This window comes from Puma concolor, chromosome C1, assembly GCF_028749965.1.
Source record: "Puma concolor isolate L17-30 chromosome C1, mPumCon1.1.hap2, whole genome shotgun sequence".
Lineage (NCBI taxonomy): Eukaryota > Metazoa > Chordata > Mammalia > Carnivora > Felidae > Puma > Puma concolor.
This window is the reverse complement of record NC_141674.1, coordinates 60,529,987-60,535,575: the sequence shown is the minus strand read 5'-3', so window position 1 is coordinate 60,535,575 and position 5,589 is coordinate 60,529,987. Positions and strand designations below refer to the sequence as shown.

Here is a 5,589-nt window from a genome sequence, read left to right as displayed (position 1 = left end):
ATTTCCCTAATGACTAAGGTGTTCAACATCTCTTCATATGCTTATTAGCCATTTGTATATTGTTGCTGCAAAATGATTATTCTAATCTTTTCACATTTTATATTGGGTTATTATTTCATTGTTGAGTTGTACGAGTTGATATATATATGTGTATATATATATATATATATATATATACACACACATACACGAGTCGGGAGATATATATATATATATATATATATATATATATATATATATATACACACACACATATACACACACACACACAAGTCGGGAGTTTATTTATATATATATATATATATATATATATATATATATATATATATATATAAAATGAGCCGGGATATATATATATCACTCTAGTTTCAAGTCTCTAATCAGACATATGATTTGCAAACATCTCCCCTGACTCTTTGGGTTATCTTTTCACTTAATAGAATCTTTTGAAATACAAAATTTTTTTCTTGTAAAAAATTTTGATAAAGTCAATTTTGTTTTTACCTGTGCTTTTTGTTTCACATCTAATTTCTTCTAAGAATTACTTTTAAGAGTTGTGTAGCTTGGACTCTTAATTTACATTTTGTTTTGACTTAAATTTTGTATATGGTCTGATGCTGGGGTTCAACTGCATTCAAACCATTGACAAAAAGTCTCTTATTTCCCCCACTGTATTTTATCAGCATCTGCGTTGAAAATCAATGGACTATAACTGTAACTGGTTATTGTGGGGACTCTTAATTTTACTTCATTAATCCATGTGTCTATCCTTCAGTTAGTTCCACACTATCTTGATTACTATAGCTTAATAAAGAGTTTTGAAGTGTGAATCCCCCAACTTTATTATTCCTTTTCAAGACTGTTTTGGTTACCCTGGGCTCTTTGCTTTTCCATATGAATTTTAGGGTTATCTTGTTAATATCTGAAAAAAGGAAGATGGGATTTTGACACAGGGTTGCATTAACTCTGTAAATCAATTTGGGGAGTATTGCCATCTTAATATTATTATAATTCATGTATACAGACTCTCTTTCCATTGATTTAAGTCTAATGTTTTCCAATAATGCTTTATCGTTTCAACATACAATGAGTTTGGAAGTATTAACTCCCTCTTCTACTTTTTTAAGAATTTGTGAATGATTGGTATTAATTCTGCCTTAAATGTTAGTAAAATTCACCAGGAAAGATACATGGAACTGTTTTGGAGTGTGTGTATGTGCATATATGCCTTTTTTTTTTTATTATTACTAATTCAATATCTTTTTAAAATTTTTTTTTCAACGTTTTTATTTATTTTTGGGACAGAGAGAGACAGAGCCTGAACGGGGGAGGGGCAGAGAGAGAGGGAGACACAGAATCGGAAACAGGCTCCAGGCTCTGAGCCATCAGCCCAGAGCCCGACGCGGGGCTCGAACTCACGGACCGCGAGATCGTGACCTGGCTGAAGTCGGACGCTTAACCGACTGCGCCACCCAGGCGCCCCACTAATTCAATATCTTGTTACAGGTTAATTCAGATTTCTATTTCTTCTTGAGTCAGTTTTATTAGTTTGTCTCTTTTTAGAAATTGTCCATTCCATCTAAGTTATATAATTTGTTGGCATGTAATTCATGTTATTCCTGGTTTTCCTTTGCATTTCTGTAAGTTCAATAGTGATATCCCTATTTCACTCATAGTTTTAGTACTTTGAATCTTCTCTCCCCTTTTCTTGGTCAGTCTAGCTGAAGGTTTGTAAATTTTGTTGATCTTCTAGAAGAACTAATGCTTGGTCTCATTGACTTACTTTTTCCATTTTCTGTTTCATTTATTGGTAGATGCATATATATTTGTATATATTATTATAAAATGCCCTTTATTATCTCTACTAATATTTTTCTTATTTAAGAAAATAATTTTCTTAAATTCTGTTTTATCTAGTAGGTACTGCAATTCACTTTTAGTTACTATTTGTATGAGGTATTTTTTTTCCATTCTTTCACCTTCAGTCTATTTGTGTCTTTGAATCTAGAGTATGTCTCTTTTAGGCAGCATAATTTGATCATTATTCTTTAATGTATTCTTCCAATCTCTTTTGACTGGAATGATTAGTCCATTTATATTTAACATAATTACTGATTATATAGTATTTATGTCTAACATTTTGCTTTTTTTATGTTTTTATATGCTTTCTATTCCTCTATTCCCACAGTACAGCCTTCTTTTGTGCTAAATCATTATTTTATAATTGTTATGTAAATTTTTGTTTTATTTTATATTTTCAGGTATTTTCTTAGTATTTTCTCTGTGGATTACAATAACCATTTAACTTAAAATAATCAACTGCAGATTTTAACATATTAGATTATAAGAGTTTGCTTCAATATGTCTCCATCCATTCCTATTTTATGCTATTTGGGTCATACAAATTGTGTCTTTATAGATCATAAATTAGTTAACAGCGTTATAATCATTTTTTATGCAGTTGTCTTTTAAATAAGATAGGAGAACAATAGTTACCAAAAAATACATTTATACCGTCTTTTATATATACCTATGTAGTTGCTCTTTATCTCTTTATGGATGTAAATTATCATCTAGTGTTATGGCATTACAGTCTGAAGGACTCCTTTTAGTACATCTTTTAGTGTTGGTCTGCTAGTGATGAATCCTCTCAGCTTTATTTCAGAAAGTCTTAACTTCTAGCTTGTCTTTGATGGGTAGTTTTGCTGGATATAGAATTCTTGCTTGATAGTCTTTACCTTTCAGCACTTTCAGTGTGTTATTCCACTGTATTCCAGCACCCATTGTCTCTGATAACAAATGTTATCAGAGCTAATCTTATTAAAGACTTATTGTAAGTAAGAAGCTATTTTTTTGTTAGCTGCTTTCCATCTTTTCTTGCCTTTAGCTTATGATAGTTTGCTATAATGTGTCTAGGTGTGGATCCTTTCGATTTTATATTCCATGAAGCTCATTGAGTTTCATGGATGTGTACATTAATGTTTTTCATCAAATTTGGGAAATTATATCCATTATTTCATCAAATACCATTCTGGTCCTTTCTTTCTCTTCTCTTTTGTATCTCCCATTGTGTATGTTAGTATACTTGAGGATGTCTCACGGGTTTGTGAGACTTTGTTCATTTTTATGTACTCCTTTTCTTCTATTTGTCAGACTTCATAATATTCAATGACTTCCCTTTCATATAAAAATTTTATGCTTGTCTAGTACAAATTCCACATATGCTCAGAATTTTCCCAAGATTACAAAAATATTTACCTATATTTTCTAATGAAAATTTTAAGTTAGATTTTTATTTTAAGTACTTGGCCCATTTGGGATTTATGATATGTAGAATAAGGAAAAGATAAAGTTGTATCTTATTTCAAAATAAATAGTAATATTTACATTATGGATCTGTCATTGCATATTCCAACTTCCTCCCCTCTATTTCATGCACAAGAGAAATTTGAATGTGACAGTCAAGATATGATACATAACAGAATATTGTAGAATTCATTAACTTGAAACTTAATTAAAGCTAAGTTGGAAAAAAACAGTCATATAGCTAATGTTAACACAATATTACTTGAACACTTAAGAATGCCACACTTAGTATTTATCCAACCCAAGAAACATTTATCAAATTTGTTACTGTAATTCCTATTTTCCTTTGACAAAACCAGTATTACAGAAACTGCTAATTTTCCATGAAAACCATTTTATTCTTCCTAGCTAGATTTCCCAGCTTCTCCTGTAGATAGGTCTTGTCATGTGACTGCAGGCTATTCTAGGAAATGCTAATAAATTATGTGTCATTTTCAGGTAAAGCCCAGAATAATTTCCATGAGAATTCCTCCATGCTCTTAACCTTCCTAGCTTATTTAAATGGTATGAATGATGATAACCCTGAAACCACATGTTTAAGATGCAAAGATGCCAAGATGCCATTAAACTGAGTCTTTGAGTAACCACTAGTAGGGAATTGCTCTCCTAGCACTATGTTCTGGAACAGTCCTAAATGAGTGAGCAAGAAATAATCCTTCTATTTCATTTAGTAATTACACTTGGGGTCTGTTTTGAGGCTGTAAAGTGGAATGCCGCTGGGAAAAATGTAAAATATATGGTTTTGTCATAATGATTAGGAAGCAGAGTGATTGAACTTCCCTGACATGGGAGCCTCTGCAGAAGGAGAAGGAAAGATGGACATGGACAAATGGATTCATTTAGAGCTGCGAAACAGGACATCCTCTGACGTGAAATAGATTGTCCTCAACAACTGCCAGTTGATTGAAGGCAAACTGAAGCCCTCCCAGATGAATCTGAAGAACTGGAGTTCTTAAGTACAATCAATGTAGGCCTTGCCTCAGTCACCAACTTACCAATGTTAGACTTAAAGCTTGAACTAAATGATAACAGAATCTCAGGGGACCTGGAAGTATTGGCAGAAAACTGTCCTAACCTCACACATATAAATTAAGTGGCAACAAAATTAAAGGCCTTAGCACAATGAAACCACTGAGAAAGTTAGAAAACCTCAAGAGCTTAGACCTTTTCGATTGTGAGGTAACCGACCTGAACGATTATAAGAAAACATGTTGAAGCTCCTCCCGCAGCTCAGGTATATCTTAATGGCTGCGACTGGGATGACAAGGTCCCCAATCAGATGCTGATGACTATGTGGAGGACCTAGACAAGATGAGGAGGACGAGGATGAGGAAGAGTATGGTAAAAATTCTCAGGTAGTAGAAAACGAGGGGAATGGAAAGGAGGAGGAAGAACAAGATGAAGAGAGTTGTAATGATTGGGACATAGACGATGAAGAAAATAAAGACAATGTTGGTGAAGAAGAAAGGAGTCAGAAGCAAAAATGAAAACCTGTAAATGAAGGAGATGATGATGACTAAGTGGAATAACCTATTTTGAAAAATTCCTATTGTGGTTTGACTATTTTTACCCACCCTCCTCCCCCAAATCCCACTCTCCGAAATTTATTTTTTTTCTGGTTGTAACAATGTTGTGGGAACAAAAAGGGGAGAATTGTACTAGGGGGTTGTGATGGGAGGGAGTGAGACAGAAGGTTGAATACAGTACCATTTTTACTGCCACTCTATTTTCCCCCTACCTTTTCTGTCTAGTTTTGTCCCCGTAAATGCAATAGCTGAGTACACACCAAGTGAGCATTTTTCCTTACTTTCAAAGAGGATGGTGTAGAGGGCTCTTACATTTCCTGGTATTGGTTGGAAGGTCATGGCTCCTCTCCATTTGGTTTCTCAAAGCCCAGAAGGGGCTGAGTCCTGGCCATGCCTTACCTCTCGTTCTGGTTCCTGTGATTTCTGCATTTCTTGGACCTGCTAGAGGCATCCAATGCCCTGGTTTGTAAATAGCAACCTAAAGGAATTTTTGCGGAATGTTTGGGAACATTCCCCATCTCTCATTTCTTTCCCTCTTCACATATAATGGTGGACTTTTCTTTAGGAAGAAGACTCTGATACTGCTCTTCAGAGCTATGTGCCAAACAGCTGAAAACAGCAGGCTTATGAGTTATAATTAAAAGAGAAGAATACAACCCTTAAACTTCAGCCTCTTTAAAAGATTTTTAAAAAAAGA

At 33.9% G+C, this 5,589-nt stretch overlaps 1 pseudogene; it reads left to right on the top strand.

Annotated features, from left to right (window-relative positions):
• The first annotated feature begins 4,181 nt into the window (after positions 1-4,181).
• LOC112848512 (putative acidic leucine-rich nuclear phosphoprotein 32 family member C) lies at positions 4,182-4,886 on the top strand (annotated as a pseudogene).
• The last annotated feature ends 703 nt before the right edge of the window (positions 4,887-5,589 follow it).